The sequence below is a fragment of the Typopeltis vanoorti genome, chromosome 14 (assembly GCF_054136105.1).
Source record: "Typopeltis vanoorti isolate ZY-2024b chromosome 14, IOZ_Tvanoo_1.0, whole genome shotgun sequence".
Lineage (NCBI taxonomy): Eukaryota > Metazoa > Arthropoda > Arachnida > Uropygi > Thelyphonidae > Typopeltis > Typopeltis vanoorti.
In genome coordinates, this window is record NC_143562.1 from 85472074 (window position 1) to 85496508 (window position 24435).

Sequence of the window (24435 nt, forward strand, 5' to 3'; positions counted from 1 at the left end):
GTCAATACCAAACGACCTTTGGCAGAAAATAAAAATTCCCGACGAGAAACAACCTAGCAGAAATGAGTGAAACGTTACGCACAAGTAAAAATACAACAAAAGCGACAATTATTTGAGTGCATTTTGAAATATTTGTGGCTGAATGCACTCTAAGTTAGTGCACTTATTAATTTTTTTTTACTTGAAAATCCCCCCCCCCACCCTTTACTTCAAAATTAAGTATATTTTAAATGCAAATTAAATATTTATCAACACTCTTTAAAATAATAATAATGGTAAAGTATTCGACCTCCAGAAAAAGCATTATATTGTTCATTGCTCAGTTGTTGCAGATTAGCATATCATATTTGTTTTTATAAGACATTTATATTTATTTATTATTTGTGTACAGTGCAAATATTATTTATTGCTTAACATTGTCTGCATGAGTTAAATCATTGTAATTCGCGATGTTATAGCTTTCTGATCACATATACTTATCTATTTCAAAGTTTATAAACGGCTGAACTGATTTTTTTTTTTTTGAAAAAATTATCTTTCGTAGTTGTTTCATTAAAAGGACAGATATTACGCAGCTTAAAGATGGCTCTCTCAAATAGCAATTTAGAAATGAAGGCATTAAAATGTAATTATTATTTTCCAACTACTATTGTTATTATTATTAAACTAAATTAAATTAAAATTTAATTATTATTATTCAAGTACATTAAATGACAGTCATACTATGAATGATTTGAATTTTTTTAAAAAGTAAACACCACTTAAGAAAGAATTATTTCATTATTTTTATTTATTTATTTTTTCAAAAAAATACCAATAAAAAAAAGAAATTAAAATGCGACTCATTTTTCATCATTACATTAAGAAAATGTTAACATGTAAATAGGCATCGTTTACTCGTTTTTGTTTCAAAATTTCACTCCGCTCCTTTATTCACGAGGTCATCGTCTCCTCCCTCTTTACACTAATGACGTAGCGGAATAACCCGCTCATACCCTTTCTCGGACAAGTGGCGTTGCGGAATGGCCCGCAATGCAGAGATATCAAGGGGAGAGAGAGATAAAGAGGGAGGCTGCAAAATTTGGCGAACATGTGATGAAAACTATTGCACAGATGTCACTGTAGTAAATGCATTTTCAATGTTATATTTATATACTTCATATCTTCCCATGGCACGAATGAAAAATCGAAGTAACGTTATAAGGCTTCTTTCTTCCGTGCATCAAAGCGCTACCGTTTCTTTTAAGTTTAAATTTTCCTTCGTAAAAAATTTTAAAATCTAAAAACTAACCCAAGCAAACATCCTATCCTGAGCTCCACCGTTAAAATACTAGTAAACAATTTTTGAAATGAAGTTGGTTTAGGATTACGTAGTTTTCATTGCATACAATTCAAGTATAGTTTCAAGTAAGTATAATGGAACTTTTTAAAAAAAAAAATCTCCGTCACGAAGGTTATTAACCTATAGCATATTCAATACAAGTTAGTAGACGAAGATAATTCCTGAATCCGACTCTACAGACCAAACCTGATACTTTTTTAAGCCACTTCATACTGCCAATAAATCACGTGGTGGTTTCACAATTAGCAATGAAAGTAAAGACACATTCTCATAATGGATTCTCACTCACGGACTGTTAGAGAAATGAGTCATAATTCATTCAGCCAAACAAGTCGATCATATTATCGCTTTCTTCAATGTATTTTATACTTTAAAAGGAAATAAAGTTAAGTAGTCAAATACAGTAATTAATATGTAGTCAAATTACTTTTAGAAATTTCGATTTAACTAAATAATAACATCACTTTTTGAAGAAAGCGCTGCTGTTATTTTATTAAATATATTATTATCATGACAACAGAGTAATAATATTAACCGATAGATGGCAGCACATATTGGGCATTCAAAACGAAATGGCAACGAACTGAGTAATATTGTATATCAATGTGGCCAAATAAACAACTGAAAGTAAATTAAAATGTTTCATATGGACGACTTTTCAAATTAAAGAGCTGCTGAATTCTTGTGCTGCTTTTCTGTTTATAAAGGATTATGTGGAGTGAAAACATGAACACATTAAACAGATTTCAATATAAAGAATGTATTCGAAATTTAAGTATTATTATTATTATTTGTCATCTCCAGGGAGTCCAAAGACTCATCAAGGGAGGGCATCCACTCTACAACTCTCTCTCTCCGCCACTCACAATCCACCAACTGACCGCAACTACACTAACGCCATCTATCGCCGACTACCACTACTAATATTTCCACAGACAATCATAAACATCCATGCCCATGGCGGGATTCAAACCCGCAGCCTTTTGGCTGGGGATCGGATAAGGTAACCACTCGGCCAGCCAGGCTGGTATAGGCTACATATATTATTATTACGGGAAACCCCAAGGAGTCCTTAGACTCATCGAGGAAGGCCCTAAACATCATGTCAAGAACAACTATTCATTATCCACACAGTATCTATCATACTTTGCCTTGAACTCATTTACAGTCATGGCATCCACAACAGACTCTGGAAGCTTATTCCACTCATTCACCACTCTACAAGTAAAAAACCTAGTTCTAACATCCTTGCTAACCACACTCTTGCCCAGTTTCTATGGATGGCCCATAGTCCTCCCATCACCAGTCCTGTTCTGAAAAATATCCTCTGAATTAATCTTATAGAAACCCTTCAGTAATTTGAATGTCTCAATCATATCACCCCTTTTCTGCTTATCAACCAATTTCTGCAGCCCACAAATATTATATATATACACACATACATCAACAGAATCATCACTTGCTGCTGATGTGTACCTTCAAGCAGTGTACAGGATACTATAATCTTCTTCTTATGGCTTTACAACCAAAATCAAGCTTGACCTCCAGGATTTTTTTTTTTTGTCTCCAACCCATGGTTGCCACTTTTTGGTAAGTCTAAAGAGGGACACACTTATTGAATATAAAAGTCTTCCTCTCCCCTCAATGCATAAAATGAAAAAGCCAAAGTTGAATATGTAATTCTAACCTTATAAAAAATAAAATATTGAATGCATTGGCACCATATTAGTGATTTAATAATATTTGTATTTTAAACTTTAATTTGTATGATTTTACCTTAAAAATGAACAAAATTCACTATAATATAACTTGAAACACTTTTAATGGGGAGAAAATACTGAGGAGCACAAGTCTACCTGTTCTTGAAATTCAAGGTTTGAAACTGTACTTCTTATTTGATTTGGCTGCTTGTAAAAGCTGTCTGTTTTGTTTCACTCTCACAAAATAGTCCTTGCATGTATCTGTGACATTTTTTGAAATGATGATTTCACTTTTTATGAGGTGAGCTGAGCACTTGTTTCTTGAGTCTGTCCATCTTAAGTTCATAAGAGAGAACACCCTTTCTACAAAGGCATTACTATCAGGAATGCTTAAAACAAACCGTATGAGCTTATAGAGATTGGGAATGATTTTTTTTGCCAATATTCTGAATAATCTCCTTCCATTTCATACCTAAGGTCTCGCCTGCTGTGTAGTCCACTTTAGTGGTATTTATTTTGTCACAACCCAGGCTAATGTCGGATTCTAGATTAAGTGCCTTCACAGTCTCTTTGAGATGCTTGAGAGACAATTCACTTTGGAGGTTTAAGTTCATCAGCAGACTAAAAAGATTGTTTTCTGTGAAGTCAAATGATTTCTCCAAATGGCTTAAAGCTTTCTCATAGAACTTAAGAAAGTCTGACTTGCACTGATTGCTTTCTTGAGGGGATCATAGCTTCTAATACTCTTCAATGGTATTTTCAAAGAACCTGCCCTCTTGTCTTTTAAGTTTGTTTCGTAAAACACTGACTACTTCAAATGCCTCTGATGCACTCAAATCTTCTTTTTCTAGGAGTTTCATACATTCTTCAAAAATGGTTGAAAGATTTGAAAAAAATAAAAAGTAGAGTTTGGCTTGCTGGATGGCCTTCTTGTCATCAAATATTTTCTTCAAAAAAACAGGACATTCTTCAATGCTTTTAAAGTAGCTCTCAATAGCATCCCAGTTAAGTAAAAGTCTATCAGCTGCAGGTTTTAAAGAAAGTCATCTAGTACAAACATGCCTCAGAACCTCTTGCCATTCTAAATCAACAAATTCAAAATAACTCTGCAACTCTTCTCTCCTTTTGGTAGAACAAGAAAAGTGGTTGTAAACTTTGAGAACAACTGTTTCTATATCTATATTTAGTGCATCACATGTTTGCTTGCACGTGTTATGTATAATGTGGGCTGAACAATTGGCTTTTATTATTTTGTTATTTGCCTTAGATAATAACTGATACGCTGAATGTTTCTTACCAAAATTAACACTGGCATTGTCTGCGCTGTGGCTTTTGACGTTATCTAGGCTCAGGGAATGCCTAGGCTCTTGAAGCCTAGGCATTCCCTCAGCCTAGATAAAGCCTTTGATATTTAAAAAAACTGAATCTGGATATTCATAAAAATCAAGACCCTCACATTCAATGCCCTTTTCAGCTGTGAAATATCTTATACACAGAGGTCACAGCCTTCTGTTACTTGCATCAGTAGCTACAGAAAAGTAACCTACTTTTTTTTAGATCTATGGTAACTTTGGAGACTGATTCAGGGACCATTACATTGCAGACAAGCATTTCAGCCTTTGTCCTGCCACATTGAACCTTTAAAGCAATTTCGGAGTCATTAAATATAACAGAACACATTTTATTGGCACAATCCATACTTGAATATGATAAATTATGCTTCACTGTGTGATAAACCAAACTTAATTCTGCAGCTGTTACTGATTTTCTTTCCGTTTCGGATGATACAGGAAAAACTTTCTAATTTCATTCTCTGTTTTCTACTGTTCTCTTTCTTTGTGTGGATATCACTGTTAGAATGTTTTTTAATGTCTCCACCTTTGCAATACTGAATTCACGGAAGCAAATATTACAGAATGCTTTAAAAGAGTTTGTTCCACATGCAACAAACTCTTTTTTTTTTTCCTTCTCTTTTCACTGTCACTTGAGGAACTAGACATCGTGAAACTAATATTGTGCAATATTTCAGTTCACTATCGGTGGCTAATGTTGTGCGGAAAGCAATTCTGAAAAAAAAACAAAAAAACAATAGCAGTATCTCACAAAACTTAAGAACATGCTACCTCTCAATCATCGATCATAATAATAACTACCTCTTCCTCTGAAAAAAATGCCACAACTTCTCTTTTAAATAATGAAAATTCAAGTCAAACTGGATGTAAAAAACAACCAATTCATAGCATTCTTTTGTTGACATTGAGCAAAGCCATATGAGTCATACGTATCTAGATTCTAGAAGGCTATGATAATATATAACATCACTAGCAGTGATTTCACTGCTGCCAACATAACATCCAATAATTATGGTGATAAATCACATAAACACATTACATAGGCTAAACGTCTTATTTCATATTACAAGTAAAGATTATAAGTTAATGGAATCACAACGAGTATTACAATCTATGTTCTGAGTAGAATTTGACCAATGAGAACCCCTAAAACACAGATATTTTTGCATGGTACACATTATGGATACAAATTTACAAATGTTGCTAATACTCACTAAAAATTTCTTTTGCATATTTTGCAAGTCTTTGGGATAATTTGGCATCTCGCCATATAAGTTGTCCCCTTAGGTGTAATTCGGGATGCTGAAAATTTTCTTAAAATTCGGGACAGGTGGCAACCCTATTCCAACTCTGTCAGCCGAAAACTTTACTTGTCTAGTGTCGGGAGTTTTTCCACTTGGTTATAGTATAAATTAAAGATGCTAAGAAATTATATTATTAGTTTAATCCTTTATCCAAGTGTAAGCAAACAAAGTTTGTGTGTGAAGTAACTTCATGACTGGGCAACTTGCCTCAGTATCCCATAATGCAAAGCACATCTCCTTACAGACATGCATAATGCTATGCATTATGGGAAGGAAGTGTTTGCTTCCACTTGAATAAAGGATTAAACTAAGAATGTAATTTCTTGCCATCTTTAATTTATTTTACTTGTCCAGTTTGGACACCAGTATGATGTTGCTATCTTGACTAATGGTGTCTATCCATCTTTTTCTATGTTTCCTTTTGGTCTATTATCAATAATTTTACTATTGATTGTCTTTATAAAAAGAATACTGTTGTTTTAATATATATATATATATATATATATATAAAAACATGTCCTACCCACTGTAACTTTATAATTAAGGAATTTTAAAGTATAATAAATATTACTTTAGTACACTATTGCTATGAACAACTTTTCTTCTGCTTTATGCTTCCAGGTTTCCAACACTTGAAGATTTTACATTTTAGTCTTCTAAGGCACTACTAAGTAACTTACAGCATCAGTGTACCTACACTTTGGTCTTTTCTGGCTCTGTTTTCCTGCTATATTGACACAAAAAACATCTGTTTTGCTAATAGTTCTTTTCCCATTATCTTTAAGTGACCACTTTACCTTAGATTACTTCAGTTCTCACATTCCTTAATGCTATTAATGTCAATTTCCTTCCAAATATCTTCATGATTAATGTGATTCTGCCAATGATGTCATTCATTAACTTTTTTTTTATCATAAATAATTTATTTGTGATCACTAGTAACTGATCGATTATTTCATATCTATCAAAGCTTTCAGATCCATAAGAAAAATTGGGTTAAACATTGTCTTGCATATTGCTAGTTTTGTCTTAGGGTAAGGGGAGAACTATGGTCATATATTGAGCTGAACATTAATATCAGTTGCATCAATATTCTTAATTTTGTGGTGATATTCTTAATTTAACTTTCCGTGGAATACCATGAAAAAGTATAGAATTTTCTGGAGACCACAAAAAAATTCTTGGAATTCTGAGATTACAGTAGTTATGCTACTGAGATACAGCATCTTCTCTGCTATAGGGATTGGAGAATTGCCTTACCATGATAAATCACATACAATAACAAATGACCATATGCAAAAAGAGAAAGTAGTTTTAGTGTGTTTGAAGAATTTTTTTGAATTTAAAAATTCTTCAAGATGGCTTCTTTTGCTTTGGTGAGATATTCCTTCAAGATTCACCTTTCTTTCCTTGTTCAGGAAGTACCCTTCTACAGTTTAGGACTTCTCCATAAATTATATAAAGAAAGGACATGGCTTTGCACTCATAAATTAACCATAAACCATACAATTCAATCCAATTGTTCAAAGAACAAAATTAATAACTTAAATTACTTACATATGTAATTCAGTAATTTAGGTTTAATTACCAAACTTTCAATAGTAAATCTCTCTCTCTCTCTCTCTGTATGTGTGTGTATGTGTGTGTGTGTGTGTGTGTGTATATATATATATAGCCAATAAATTATGTTATATATATATGCAACATAATTTATTGACAATATTATCATTCAGACATGGCATTGCAAAAACATGAATGGATTATTTGTAAAAGAACTTATTGTTGCTCTTAAAACTGGAAGCAAGACGTCAAATCCATTTTACGTTACGCTCATCTTAATTCTTAATCAAATAAATCATGTTATTATATATATATATATATATATATCGAGAGAGAGGGAGAGAATATCTAGGTTGACAATTTTCAAACTATATAATTAGTAGTTTAGTAATTAGTCGAGAGATGGCACCACAATAGCATTTCATTAATGTACCCGATGTCATATGCTGTTTGAATGTAGATTTATTAGGGGAGGAGGGAGGGAGACTGGAAAGTTCTGATAAACTATCTATCTCCTATCCTTCTCATCCGTCTAGGACGGGTTGAGTCCCCTCCTAATGTGGGGTTACTGGCGTATTAATGCAGCCACCTAGAACAAAAATGATATTAAAGCAACTGATATAACCACAAGAAAGGACATGCTTGGACTCGCCGAAAGTTCTTCGGCATGAAACTCTTAGATTTCGTATCCGGCTTTAAAATATGGGGGATTTATTATCCCCTTAATTTAAGAAAGAACATAATTTACCTTTATAACTCTACTACTAGTATGTTCTATCTGATGGTTATATCGGTTACTTTAATATCATTTTTATTCTAGGTATTTATTAGAACTTTCCGGTTCTCCCTCCTCCCCTCGTACACTGCAATTTGTCCTATGGTCGCGATTAGGGTATATTTATGTATTTATATTGATGCATAGATGACAGAATCTTGAGGAATTTGATAAATTCAGCGCTCGATGCCTGCCAATAATAAAAATATAATAAGTAATTATATTTAAATAGCAATAACAACGTATACAGAAATGCGAAACAATTGCACTTAGACATCCACTCGAGTCAACATCAAGAGAGGCACATGTAATAAGCGGAAACCATAGCGCATCCGCTTATTCATGTTCGAGATCCTCTACTTGTAATGACAAAAATAAAATAAAATAAATGAATGAATGTTGAAGGAAAGAATTTTGAAAATTACTGTTACCTTAGAGGATGACTAATCTGTATTGTAATAATAATGAGAATAATTTTATATTATTATTCAGACAAAAATTTAAACAAATATTATTATTGTCACATGCCAGAGAGCATGCACTTTACTTGCTCTGAGAGGTTACTGTCAGAGGCTACTTTGGGATCAAAGTCCAAAACGTAGGTTAGTGGCGATGTAACATTTGCTGAAGCAAAATGAAGTCGACCCGTACAATGGGTATACATAAGACACACAAGATAACAGCTCAAATAATGTAAATAAAGTACCAGACGCAGTTAAACTAAATTTTGATTTTACGTAGAAAAAAAAGATGACTTAAAATGTAGACGATTTTCAAGTACGTTATGAAAGAGATTACAAAATAATAATAATAATAATAATAATAATTATAAAGATTCCATTTTTCATACGACAATGATATCGTTGAAGCAGTTCTTGAGATTGTTAAGGCATCAAGAACAATTATAATAATTTAAAAAAATATTATTATTATTATTATCGCAAACTAAATTTCCTAAAGAAAAATAAGTACTTCGTAATGGAACTGAATATTTTATGATTTGAAATAGAGTAAGTAAAGCAGAAAAAAGAAATCTTAACTCCAATCTACAAAACAGATGGCACATTAGATAAAAGAACAGAAAACTTACCAGAAACATAAGACAGCTAAATGGCGGATTAAAAACTAAGAATAACGAGGCGCTTTACGAAATACAGGAAATTTAAAAACAAGTAATTGTCCTTCGCCAGTAATAATAAAGTTTACCAACAAGCAAGCTATAAATAAAATACTTACAGTAAGTTGCAACACAACTGCGATTATTAATACGGCCAGCCAGCCAGCCAGAAAGACCGATATTCATCTCAAACTATTTGATTCCATATTTGAGAGATTTCTGTTTTCAATCACAGAAAGTTAAAAAAGAAAAATCAGTTTTTATGGTACAAGGATACAAAATTGCTCATAAGGAAACAAGTTAACACCACATTATATGTGATCAGAAATCAAACAGACCTCAATTAAACGCCTTAAAGGAAAAAAGTCTTGCACATATAAAATTTTACGTATAGTTATGCAAAATCTTGCAGACGACATTCATTCTAGTAATATAAAGCACGAAACGTCAGACTTCCAAGAATTTAAATCAAACCTTTATTCAGAAAAGGGCACCAACATATTTCAATATTTGAAATATTAAAAGGTATACTGGCTACTAAACCTGCAGGCCTATAACCACAATATTATGGAACAATTAATGTAAATACCTCACTAGTATTTACACGAATTGTAATATTACGATCTGCGAATAATTTTTAATATGCATAGTATTGTTGACTAAATTTTGCAGTATATGAAGAGATAGATAAAATGATTTTATTTATTTATTTTTATTATTATTTTCTACCACTTTTCTGCTAAGTGCTGTTAATGATATAATTTCAACGATGCAGTTATTGAGCCACCGTAGCAATAGACGAATTCCTGTGGTCGGAAAGACCTGGGTTCGATTCCCGTCAGTGACGTGAGGAACCTTTATCTGGTCTCTTTCGACTAAAGGTGAGTTAACTCGTCTCATACGGAGGTAGATTGTTTTTTTTACTCGAAAACTCGGATTTTTAGTCCCCCAGAAAGGCAAACTGGCCTCATGGATTACAGTCATGAATACGTCTCAGCCATATGCCGATACCGAACCCGGATAAAACTTGGGAGATTTGGGGAAAGCAATGGTGAACTACCCTTGTAAAAATATCACCAGGAATACCTTGTGGAAAATGCTTACAAAGTCACCTACGGTTGGAAACGACAGAAAGAGAAAACAAGAGAGAGATGTAGTTATTGATGTTACCAATTTTAATACTTTTGTTTGCATTAAAAAGGCATTTTTCATAAATTTCGATAAATATCAATCGTTATTCGGTTCGCTTCGTTAGTAGTTTAATTTGCTTATTTATAGAGCTATACTCATTCCTTTTGACTTTTGTCAAAGTGTTTATTATTATTACGTGACACCGCCAGGGAATTCAAGGACGCCTCGAGGCACCTACTCTACAACTCTCCGTCTACACCACTCAGTCCACCAACTACAACTACCATCATGATCACATCTACACCAATGCCATCTACCTCCCACTACCACCACTAGTATTTTCACAGACAATCACAAACAGCCATGCCAATAGCGGGATTCAAACCCACTGCCTTTTGGTTGGAGAGCGGATACGCTAACCACTCGGCCAACTAGGCCGGCAAGAGGATGCAACACCGTTGTCACGATGTTTTTTTTTTTTTCAATTTATCTCTGTTATTTAATGTATTTATTGCTAACAAGTATCAGTAGCTCAGCTAATATCACTTATTCATATTTAGTGGATAGATATTTCGTTGGTAATATACATTCTTATATTCAATATACAGTAGTTAATCTGCGTTCCGATCTTGAATATTATTAAATCTACTGTTTTACTTTCTCTAAATGAAACGATAAAAATTTACTTTTTTATATTATTACTAGGGGGGCGTAGCCCCCCCCTCCCCCGTGTTCCAGACTGATAGGCCGGTTCTCCTTGAGTTCTGATGACTCGATACTCAAAAAAACTTTCAAAAAAGATTTCAAAAAACGTGACATAAAAAGACATATTATATATATATATATATATATATATATATATATATATATATATATATATATATATATATATATACATATCACGTTAAAGTCAATGCACATGCGCACTGTTCTAACGAGCTTATCATTGTTACAGTGTTGCCATCACTCGCCTTGAGAAAATAACAACGCGTCGACAGTTCCCTGTAATGACGGAGAGCGATGCTTGTAATAGAATAGAAATTGTAACTCATCGATTTTGTTATTCAGTCTTAAACTCTAAAATACAGGACAAAAAGCTGTCCCGAAGAGTTTTCTCGGGACAACAGGACGATCCCGTATACTATGCGACGTCCGGGATCCCTAGCGAAGACTCATCGCGGGAGAGGACACCTATTGTACAACTCTCCGTCTTCACCACTACTCCGAACCTCTACTACCAATCATCATCAGCGCCATCTACTGACCATCACCACCACAGCCAGTTTTTTTTTTTTGTTTTGTTTTTTGTCTGTAAATTGCGTGTGTTCTGAAGGGATAATGTTGTAAGCATTGTTATTATTTATAAACACAACCAAAATTAAACTTTTTCATTTTTTTCCCCTTGGGGGTGCTGCAGTGTTGCAGTGCTTATGTACAAGCCGCCACTGTGTTTGGTCATGCTCAATCTTCGGTCAAGAATGGGTATTTGTGGAATTATAAATCTGGTGATTTTGTAAAGCTTAGAATTACAACTTGGAATAGTGCCATGGCATAATATACTGTAAGGAAAGGGTGTTAGTGATGCATGGGAAATAATTCAAAGGTATTTGAAGATAGCGGTATCAGACTGCATACGTAGAGTGAGAAGAATAAAACAAAGGTCGGGGTTAAATGGATAAGTAGTACAATCAGGCACGAACTGCGAAAGTTGTTGTGGATAGTTTATAAGCTGAGACGTGACCAACAAGGGAATTAGCCTTACCTTTGACCAGGCTTTTTAATTTAAGTCTCAGTTTAGGCAGAGTTCCTAGAGAATGGAAGGAAAGTATGATACTTCCACTGCATAAAGGTGGGACTTAAAGATTAAAAATTACAGACCCGTTACTATCTCAGGAGTGATAGTTAAAGTTTTCGAAAAGTTGGTGAAAGCCAGAATTCAAGATTGGGTGGATAAAAACTTGATTCTTTTTTAGAGGTCAGCATGGCTTTGATAAGGGGAGATCTTTCTTTAGAAATTGACTTTGTTTCTATAATAAAGTAATGCCAAAGTTGAAAAAGATAATGGTTATACTGTGATATTATTGGACTTTGCAAAAGCATTTCACAGAATCTGTCAAATGCATTCGAATCTGTTAAGTCAGCTGAAGCAAATGGGAATGGATATTGGATTGATGAGATGCATAAATTGGTGGTTGTTCGACAGGTATCAAGGGTAGTGTATGGTGGAGCGGAGTCAACGATTAGAAAAGTGACCAGTGGTGTGCCACATGGCTCTGTTCTAGGTCTATATATATTAATGATATTGGAGATCATTTGAAGAGTGATATTCGGTTGTTTGCTGGTGATGCTAAGCTGGGAAGAGCTACAGTAAATAAAGGCAATATAAAGATTGTGCAGGATGATTTGAATAAGCTGTCAGTGTGGTCAAAGTATAATGGTTTTTCTTTTAATATGGCTAAATGCAAAGATATTCACTTTGGATTGAAAACGTTTCAGTCAATGTATTTGTTGATGCGGTTTTATTGCTGGAAATTGATGAGGCCAGGGATCTTAGTGTTATGGTTAATAGAGAACTGAAGTCATATTGCAAAAATTAGCAAAACAGTTCAGAAGATCACCTGGATGCCCAAAAATGCGTTGATTGGTGGGAACAAAAAGTCATTCCTCTTTATAAGTCTCTGAGACGGCCCCATTTGGACTATTGTACTCAGATTTGCTCGCCTGGATTTCTTGGTGATGTACAAGTTACTAAAGAAATTATTCACTATATGACAGGTGGGGGTAGAAGAAGAGGTCATCATTAGGAGATGAATAAACCTTTAATTAGAAAAAATGCGAAGTCTAGATTATTTTTTGCTACCAGGGTGGTGACGGAGTGTTTTGAATGAAAGGTTGCCTTCGGTTGTCGTTAGTTATTCGTCAGTTTAAAGAGAAACGAAAAATTTTTTAAAGAAAACTTTGAATTTTTCTAATGATTTACAATTAAAAGTACAATAAGAAAACTTTTCGTGGCAGAAACAACATAAAAAAATAGACTTAGCACTGATATACTACAGGATCTGCAATCTTTCGGGTGTTGGTTATACAGGATGGCCCGTAAGTCAAGAAGGGGGTTTAAAATATGAATAACTTTTTTTTGATTATTTATTTTTTTAGATATTCTAGGGAACGTTTAGTAAATTAATCCTGGAAAAGTTCACAACCCAATAATGAACCAATAAGGGTGAACTCGTGCAAATTTTATTTTGAAAAACAGGCGTATTTTGGACGAGCTAAAAGGCGTAGGTGAATGAACAAGCCCCAGACAATCCAACAGCTGAAGGAGAACATTCATACAGAAATTAGGGCGCTACAGTAGAAAGGGTCCTACTTTGTGAAGCCGAAAGTGGACGAAGGCATTTGAGTGATGTAGTTTTTCATAACTAATAAAAAATCTTCAGGTTCTGTATTTCATTATAACAAGAAAATAATGAAAATAATTAATAAATAAAAAAGGTAATATATAAAACGTAATTTACTGATGGAAGGGAAATAATTTTAAGGGAAAAAAAGTGTAATATATTTTTATAAATTACACTCTTCCCCTATTATAATCCCCTATGCTGAACTAAAAACACACTACACAGACGGCAGCAGTATGAAAAGGAGGTTTTAACCAAAGACAAATTAGGTATTGAATAAATGACAAAATGAAGTAATCGCCCTAACCGTATTTCCTGCCGTTGGTGTAATTTCGGGAGATGAGGAGGAAAAGATGGATAAGCGTAAATTTGTTTTCTGGGAATTAGCTCAGTCTCCTCACTGCAAAGTAATGCCCTATTTTAGTCAAGGCCTCACGTGCTTTGTAAATGTGACATGTAGTTAGGAGTAATGCATATAAATTTATATTAAGGCGTAACAATATATATATATATATATATATATATATATATATATATATATATATATATATATATATATATATATATATATATATATATATATATATATATATAATTTTGTCGAAAGAAGTACTATTTTCAATATTAATTGACGCATTATCAACATAATTATAAAATAGATTTCTTACAACTGATGCTAGATGGCGCCACATCACCAAGTAACATCGTTTGGTGTCTTAATTCTCGATCAACTCTCACTAGAAAACGATAGAGGCCACTTCATACAATATTTCTTTGCCTCAAAATTTTTCTCGTTGAAAAAAATAATAAAATGAAAAGCCTAGCTCCTCAATAGTGCATTTACTATACATATCCTCGAGAATAACAAAAGCATATTAATTTATTAAAGTACAGAGTCGAAAGTTAAATAGTGTATTTATTTTATAACAAAATAACTTTTCTATCACGTTATAATAAAAATTTGTGGTTGTTGAAAATGAAATGTAATTTTTTAAAGGATAATATTGTTGTTAAAAAAACTGGTTGCTTAAAAAGATCAATCAGAGAGGCTCGGATTAATCTCGACAAAATACTAGTTTAAATGTTAATTAATTTTAATTTTTATGAAATAATACAATAATATCAAGAAAAGAAATATGACAGTTTACAATGATAATAATTATATTTAGAAATAAAATTTCTTATTCTAGTAGGTAACCAGTAAACTTCACAAAGACAAGAGGGGAGAGGGATCTTCAGTGAATAAGTCATTCCTGGAAATTTGTTTATATAATTTTGTATTCATACTAGAACTTAGTCATAAGCACCACTCTAAATTGTAACATCATATTAATATGTGTGTGTGTGTGTGTGTTGTTCTCTTCTGGTTGAGTTCGATCTGGACAGGACTAGAATCCTAGATTTAGTTGAGATCTTAATCTCAACTCAGCTCTGAAGAAAAAAAAATATACGCAGACCCATTCCTGGAACATTGCAATGGCGCTTCAAGCATAAATCAGCCATAGACCACACCTGATTTACACTACCGCCTACCAATTAGTTATTTTTTATTTTATTATTTAACTATATATTCATTAAGTTATCCTCAAAGAAAATATTTATGACCACATGAAATAGTTTATAATATATATGTTCCAGCTAATGATACCCAGTTTAAAATTTTAAAAAAAGAAAGTCACAAATGCCCCTTACACCTCCACTAGCGACATCAAACTACATAAAAGGGCAACTTGATAGTCACTTATGATCTAACCATAGAAGGAAAGTTTATCTTTATAGGCTTGATATTTACGAGGTTAGTACAGTGTGTTCTATTTAATTTTTATATTGACAGGCTTTATATTACAAATAATGCATCATATTTATTATATGAAATATTAGTGCTCATTGTTTTATGCAATAAGATTCCTAGAAAAATATTAGTTATCTTTTAGGCCTACTTAAATTACTCGTTTCGTTTGGATTGCTACAAATTTGCATCATCTGTTGGCGCCAATGTCTGCTAGATATTTGTTTAATGAGCATTTATGACTTCACTTGTGGCACATTCTCATATATTTATAATTTATTCAATTCTCTTATACATTCCAACAATTTTGCAGTATTTTCCTGAACGTGTTTATTTGAAGGTTATTTTTCATTTACGAAACCGACTTGAAATAGTAATTTTTATTAAAACTAACGTCTTGTCCTCGTCACGGATCATCGCCAATATTCCATGATAAGGTTTCCGTCGCCTTGCAACCTAACTAGTTTGCAAAGTATTTCGTATTCTTTTTCATTCCATGCGAATGCCGCTTCAGTAGTAATCTGTTCATACCCGAGAAAATAATAATGAACACGATAAAGAAGATAAATATATATAAATTAGCTGATATTTTTAGTTTTTATATTCCTTGAGATCTTTGCACGTCCATCGTCAAGGTAACAACCTTAAATTTGTGATTAAATCACTATAGCGTAACTAAGTAGATAAAACACAGAAGAAAACGAGATAACAAAAAAACTAAAAGCAATAGACAGAAGAGGGGAATAATCGACCATCTATAGCATCAAATTCCTTTACGTATCTCTAGTTACTAAAGAAACGAGCAATTAAAACAGTCCACCAACTGCAGGTGACCACCTGTAACGAAACCTGTATAGGTGAAGCATTATAATGTCATCCACTCCTCGTTCGTGAGTTAAAGGGAAAAAAAAAAAAGACTAAATTCTCAAAAGACGAGTAAAAGTGCAAGAAGGCAGCGGACTGGATAAGGGTATTCACCTCTGCAACAAAGCGGTAGAGAAGTACAAAAGATATCGCCTCTTAATCATGGTGCTAATACCCTTTCACAATATACACCTCATTGAGCAGATTTTTGTAAACGATAATTAGTGAATCATTTTGAGTAGGCGCATATCATATAGTTTAGTTTAGGTAGTAAAGTTGTATACGATCCATTCTATTAATTACTTACATAATACAGTACGCAAAATTTAATTACAATCTCATTTGATAATTGGTGAACCCGATGAATAAATTACATTTGGCCGCAATAATGTAGCTACCGACACTTTGCTGTTTTTGTGTTTCGAAAATGAGAGATAAAAATATCGACCTTTAAAAGCTTAAATAGTTATCTCATGTCGTCATACTTGTAACTATAGCAACAGGAAATAAAATGTAACATCACGCGACTTATTATTGCTTTTTTATGAGAAATAAACACTTGAGAGTAATGCAAGTTGCTTTAAATTATATGCATACTGTTACGTATTTTTAGTTTACAGTAAAAATTCGAAGAAAATTTAATCTATTACATATTTTTGTCTAAGATTTGTCAGTAGTTGGAAGAGTTTTATTTTTTGGAATCATTGCCATTTCTTGAAATTTTGAAAACATTTTACTTGAAATCCTAATAAAAAAAGAGAATAATTTTTATCTGCGTTAATTCTATTTATTATTATTATTATTATTATTTTATTTATTTATTTATTATTATTATTTTATTTATTTATTTATTATTATTATTTTTTACTTTGTAACGCTATATGATTCGCTTTTGCCATTCTATTATGTCGACTTGGATAAGCAATATTGCTTATCCAAGTCGACTTATTCAATTGTAACTGTCAAAATAATTTTGTTGACATTTCTGGATAGTCACAAAATGTAATTTAGTGATTGTCCAAAACATTAGTCAACTTTCATTTATCTGATACTATGATATTAATTGTAATTAGTTAAGAATTGCTACTGAAACTAGTAGTTCATATAACCTAATTGCAACAAATACTTGCCGATATAACCTAGACACGTATTGAATATTATGTACTATAAAATACCTGCAGTGGAATTATATTCATATATACACGTTTATCAAAACAACTGCACACATTAGCAAAGTGAATTAACTAATATATTATAAATTAACATTGTAACGGAGATAGAAAATTTTATAAGATTTAAAAATATATATTTTGCTTTATTTAAATTTCTATTCTTTTCTCTTTTTTTTTTTTTTTTTCTTAAAAGGATTTTCCTCTACCACGTTTGTGTAATAACAATTAACCTACTGTCTTAAGAAAAAGCCAGACATGAATAAGTCAATTATGTTAGAGGAAAGTCAATAGTCATATAAAATCCCAAGACCAGTTTTTTTTTTCTTAAATTGGTTTGCGTTGGTAACGTCTTGTGTGTCTGATTGTGGTAGACACTGGCTACGTGTCAAATTTTTTTTAATTTTTTTTTTTTTTTAATTATTGAATAGGACTCTGTTAAAGTGTCTGTTTTTGTAATTAATTAGGCCCGTCACTTTCTCAGAGAATACTTTAATGATTTTTTATTTATTTATTTATTTTTTAAGCCTTTATAAAAGATGAACAACATGTCCAGTGGCTTGACAGTTTATCAAAACCATCAGAGTATTATTCATGGCCTTGTTAAAGATAATTCACACATGTGTTGTGATACAAAATAAATAAGATTAAGTTAAATGGCAATTTTGAACTTAGATGGAAAATGCTCACTGTGAACCTATTTATAATATTTATAGTATTTTTTTTATAAAAGAAAAATGTAGATAATAAAATGCTAACCACTCGCCCGAACCTGGTTGGCCGAGTGGTTAACATACCCTCTCTCCCACCAAAAGGTTTCGAACCCACAAGCTATACAAGCTCATCCAGAGTTTGTACTTCTTCAGTTATAAAGTTTTAAAAAAATATAAGTTCAATAGCAGCCGAAATGAAATTTCTGAATAAAACAGAGAAATGTTCTCTGTTTGATCATTCAAGAAATAATGAAAGAATTAAACCCAGAACCATTAATAGAGAAAATAAATAAACAGAGTGAATGTGTTCATGTGAAAAGAATGCAAACAGAAAGAGCCTAAAACAGAAGATTAGCTATTTAGTTTCTAAGGCCGAATTGGATATAACAGGCTCAACCCTGGCAATGAACGAAGGATGATGGTGGCGGTGATAATGATCAGAACTGTAAATTTCCTTGCGTTTATTGACGATTTTTCACTGACCACTTTCTTTCTGCCGTTCAAACCTGTTAGGCAACGTCGCACCGAAAAAAAAAAAAAAAAAAAAATTATTTCTGTTGTGAATATATTTGTCATCACATTTTGAACCAGAAAAGCGCTTTCAGTTATAGATTGTTAGAACTCCAGCGCATTTAACTACAGAGTCTGCAGGGTTTTTTTTAATTTTGTTTTATTATTATTTTTTTAATGGTAGTGTGCACCATTATTTTATACTCGTGACGAGCAGAGCAATTTAATCATTTCCGGTTTTTGAGTGGCTTGTTGTTTCATCATGTCAGAGAGAAGGTAGAATTGCATAGTAAATGATAAGAGATTGTGCACTGAATTAAAAAAAAAAAAAAAAAAAAAAAAAACCCTTCACAGATGTACCCATTTCCCCTAAGGGAAAAACCTCTTCAGCAAAATTACGCAACTTTTCACCACGTATTGTAATAGTGACTCATGCTTTAATATCTGGGTAATTTCATGGAATATCAGAATGAAAAATTTATATTTATACATGTACATTATTCCGATTGTCCTGAAGTGTGAATTATCCAGAAGTATATAATTCGTATCAATTGGATCAAAACAATAAGTTTTCAGACCATAGTCAATGATCTGGCACCATATATAAATCAAAGTAGAACGGAGTTCTTTAACATCGAACTCAGTATACTGTGCTGTTGTTATATTTAAAATTTTTGAACATACTTGAGAAAAAAAAACATATATGTCCGAGAGATGGCGCCACAGTCATATTTATGAAATGCAGTATATCGTGTTTCAAAATGATATTCGATATAATACAGTATCCAGATTTTTTAAATATAAATAAACAAAATAAACAATTCGCCCAGATATTGGCTTGTAAGTACTGCTCTAATAAACACAGCTATTCATGTGTCGTTCATTAGACTTGGTTTCGAAGAAAACCGAGTTTGTTTTAACGAAAATGAGAAACTTGTACCGTTTCCTTGGTTGATACCATCAAGGCCTCAACTATGAATGTGGAAGGGAGGGTATAGTCCCTCCCCCTCTGTTAAGCGCTCGGGAGAAGAAAGGCTAACCGTGAAATGAAAAGTGATCTATACCAGCATTTTTTCAGTGGGAGAAGTGCTCGCAAGTTACTGACTATGGACCCCACAGGCAAGTTTAACGGGGCCATGAATTCCTATTTGGATTCCGGATATGACGCTGTAATGAAGAAAGAAGTGATCGGTGGTTTCTAAGCTATATTTTTCCTGTTTATCTAATTAGGGGAATAACAGAAAATTCATAGTGGAACCGACGGAGACAAGCGGGAAAAAACAAAACAAAAGAAAAACCAATAACAAACAAACAACAACAACAACAACAAGAAAGCAATGCGTTTGTTATCAAGCTCTACTGAACAGGGACTGTGAAGAAATGAGTCATTCTTTTGGGTGTGGCGATAGTACATTTGGATGCATATTTTATATGCATATGCGTGTGTGTGAGATTTAATTTTTTATATGCAGTGCTGTCTTCTATAGAAATCATATACCAATTGTTTTGAACTTATCAAAGGTGAATTTGGGAGGAAGAGAGAGAAAGATGTTTTTAGTGTTTTTGGTAGTAGTCGAAAACAGGGCATCATTTATAAAATTTGTTCAATAGCACTTTTTCATTAACTTCACGGATCGTGTAGCGTCTCGTACCAAATGTACAATTTCTTGATGGTACATATTTTGTTTAATTCGAGGCTTCAGCGTCGATATGTATAGTTGCTGATAATTGCTGCTTTATCTTGGTATTTCCCTGTGCTGTGTGACAGAAAAGTACTAACGTTGTTATCAAGTTGCATTAGAGATATCAGTGGGTTTTTAGATGAGTTTATTTATCTCTCAGTGTGAGACTACCGTCCCGCATTTTGGAGGTTTGAAGTGGATTGAAAATGATCCACTTTTTGTTTCTAAAGCAGGGTTTAAACCATATTTATGTCGGGACGATGTTATTAGCTAAATGTCTTTTCCATCGAACAATAATCTGACAAAAATCTTTCAATCAAGGCACATATACACTTATGTAAAAAAATTAACTAAATAATATGTCTGGAAATGTTAAATAAACATACCAAACTATAACATCTTTGTCAAATCTTCTTTGGAATTTTTCTAATTTTTTTTTAATGCGGCTCCCACACACGAAATATTATAATGAGTTTTTTTTTTGTATTTTTATTTATTTTTTTATACTCTAGAAATCGTGCTCTAGAGACCAACGTTGAGCTTTTTCAAGCCACTTCAGCTCTTCATTAGGCTGTATAGTGATTTCCGACCGGGCAATGAAATTATCTCCCACCTAAAGGCAATCCCAAACTCCCACAAATTACGGTTACATTACCCACAGCACTAACAACGCTCATAATAATCTGCAATGAGAACACATTGCGATCTTGTACAATTATTAGTACTTTGCAAAACTCGCTAATAGAATTTTATTCATTTTTGGAAGCGATTTATTCATTACTGGCGTCGTTGGTTGACTGGATAACATCTCCGCTATAAATTAAAGAGGTCAAGAAATTATCTTGGTTTCATCCTTTAGTGAAGTGTAACTTCACTAAAGTAACTTCACGACTGGGCTACTTGTATATAGAGGCTAATGACTTCACACACTTAGTATCCCATAATGCAACGCATATATCCTTACGGACACGCATAATGCTATGCATTATGGGAAGGGCCACTACCCAGACTGGTTTCGATCTTTGTTGAGGTCTCATCAATGGAAGGTAGACCCAGAAGTGATACCAAGGTTGAAGTAATGCAGAAGTCATATTTCCATATAAGAAGTAGTCAAAAGGTTTATAGTATAATTAAGTGAAAAAACTTTCAACATCTCTGCTCTCTAGTCTACAGGCAGTGGGTTGGAATCCTACTTTGATAGGGAGTTTGTTAAATTTGTCAGGTGTTAGACAATTTTTATTCTTCGATGTGAGAACCCTACCTTGCTTATTAGCGCCCTAAAATGATGGAAAAGCACCTCATTTGGTCGCTATTGTGATTATCCACCTGTTAATCTAAAATAACCCACGGTGCTAAATAAATAAATCCAGTAATGTCTTTTATTCTCCAGAGTGAGTAGGCGAGACTATTTAGTCCTAACTTTTTGAAGAATGGTATGCAGCCATTCTCCATCCTTAGCAAGGCTATCCTATGAAAATCATTGATATCCTTGGACTATTCGGGAAGGAGAGTACGGCAGACAATCGCGACCATCTCGTGGTCCCTGACCCTATATATTATTGGCTGTAATCGTGAGTTCTATTATTACTTCGCTTGAGGTACAAGGTTAAAAATCGAGTTTTCTGGAAGCGACTGGAAAGAAAAGCAGTCAATATTTATATCATGACTGTATGAGAAAATTAAAGGGAACAATATGGTAATATATATTATCGCAGGTTGTAGGTAGGATCTTCCCCTCCCAGAATCTTTGGTTTTTCATCTCGCATAACCAGGCAGAAGACATACAGTTAACGTCAGTAACAGCAGGCGATGGGAATAAGGATTAGCCATCTTATTTGGATTTCGCTTTGAATGCAGCATTACGATACAATTACTTTCAAACAAAAGAATGACATCGTAGTCAGTTAATGCCCTGGATTCGATTAATAATCGTGTTATTGTCGCAATATATACAAGGTTTATTTGGTTAACTGATATCAATTCTTCAATCAACGATTAAAACAAATTTTTACAATAAAATATAAATAATAACTGCATCCATGTTTTGTAATTATATTTTTCGTCATTTTTAAAATGAATTTAAAAAAAAGAAAAAAAAAAGAAATGGCTAGCATTTTTTCTTTTTACAAGTTGTCTACTGCGACAAATGATTATTAAAATTGTAATATGCTCAACTTTTTTTAAAATCAAAATACAATTTATAATAATAATAATAATAATGACGCAGTGTGCCTCTTTAGACGAAACAGTCGAATGTAATAGATATTTTGCGATTGCAATCGAATACTCTTGGAGTCTATGTGGCTTCTTCTGCTCCATAAATCGCTAACCAGTCTGAATTTAGTCACTAGAGTAAAATGATCAAAATCGCTAGTATTAATCTAGTAGTTGACGAAGATTTTGTTGATTTCGATTTTAAAATAAACCAGTAAAACACCAGCTGAATTAATTTTTTTCTTTTTCTGGTGAACAAACCTATGACTATTTGTTCTAGGTGTAGGGCACATGATCACAAATACGATTCCCTCAAAGTGACTACAGTAGTTCGTTCTTCATTCCTTCCTTTGAACGCCCTTTGCCTGCGATTATTAGGATGTGTTAAACCAAGCAGTGGCGTTAAATTCAACCTTCGTAGGTTCCTATAGCGAACACGGACATCAACAAAAAGATCCTGTGTTCCTTTGTCACAGGGGAAGACTCTTTCCCCGAATCTGTCTCTTTCCTTGAGGTTCCGACCGACGAAATGGCGACAGAGAAAGTCCACGCTAATCAGACCAACTATGTGACTCAGCGTCTCTTTACCGACGTTACATTTCCCCTGAGGGTGGGCGAAAGTAGAACGCCGTATACTAGGATTAGGTCAGACTACTGCGGCTGTAATAGTCTTCTCGACTGAATCATTGCTTGATAACGTCAAAACTGCCACGTGTGCTTGACCGCCTATGAACAACTTCGTCGACATACAAGAATTCTCCGGTCTGGTCAGTTTAACGGCAGATGTTCGGATGTTAACGGCGTGAAGAGAAGACGCCATGTACTGAGATAATTAACCTCAATGCGTGAAAGGTTTTAAGAAGTCCCTATTGGGCTGGGGATCGAGAAATGACAGACGGATGCGAAATGCGAATAGTGATCTATGAACTCTTCTTATTCGTTTGTATTCTCGCCTACTCTCTGTTCATTTCGTTACTGTTTAGCTTGTTTTGTGACCTTTCTAAAAACCAGCAGGAAAATACATACTTATTTCGAAGCACTTAACGAGAATTGGGAAAATACTTAACACAGCTACACACACACACACACACACACACACACACACACACACACACACACACACACACACACACACACACACACACACACACACACACACACAATTATTCAATGTTTTCTGAACATTGAATAATTCATAAACCCAGTTAAACCTCAGTATTATGTCCACCAAAGTCATTATGGTAAACAATATACCAAAAAGTCTTATCTAATAATCAACACACAGATGTTTATTCAATAAATATTTACGAAATAATTTTTATCGCACTGATAATGAATTTATTTATGCAAATATTCGACAACGTTCTGAATGTAAACAGTATTTTAAACCGATTTTATACGTTATTTTTACTCTTTATTTTAATTTAACAATTTATTCATCTGTACAATAATGAATATGTACGCTACATAAACCAGTTAAATAAATAAAATGCAATCAAAGTGAAATTAAAGTAAGAAATAAATTATTAATTTAAATGTTATGATTTTTATTATTCAAAAACCTATTATTTACTATTTTATCTATTTTAACGTATATTGGTTAATTTTTATTACCGGATGTTTTGCACATTCCGCCCCGCCCTCTAACGAACGGGGATTTATTATTTCTTTTGGCTGGGTGAAAAATCGTCTGCTATGATGAATTGCTGTAAATAATAACGTTTTAAATATTCATAATAGTTCAAGTTATAACGGATACATTTGTTTAAATAGGCCCCAGTAAGTATACTACGAAATAATTGTGATTTACTA

General features: G+C 33.2%; 1 protein-coding gene across 1 annotated transcript in view; it reads right to left on the reverse strand.

Annotated features, from left to right (window-relative positions):
- Nucleotides 1-1569, reverse strand: part of lig (ubiquitin-associated protein-like lingerer) — a 465599-nt gene extending 464030 nt beyond the window's left edge. Inside the window, exon 1 of the mRNA XM_090403755.1 lies at nucleotides 1292-1569. The gene's annotated coding sequence lies outside the window, so the exon portion shown is untranslated. The remainder of the gene's footprint in view (nucleotides 1-1291) is intronic.
- Between the last annotated feature and the right edge of the window lie 22866 nt (nucleotides 1570-24435).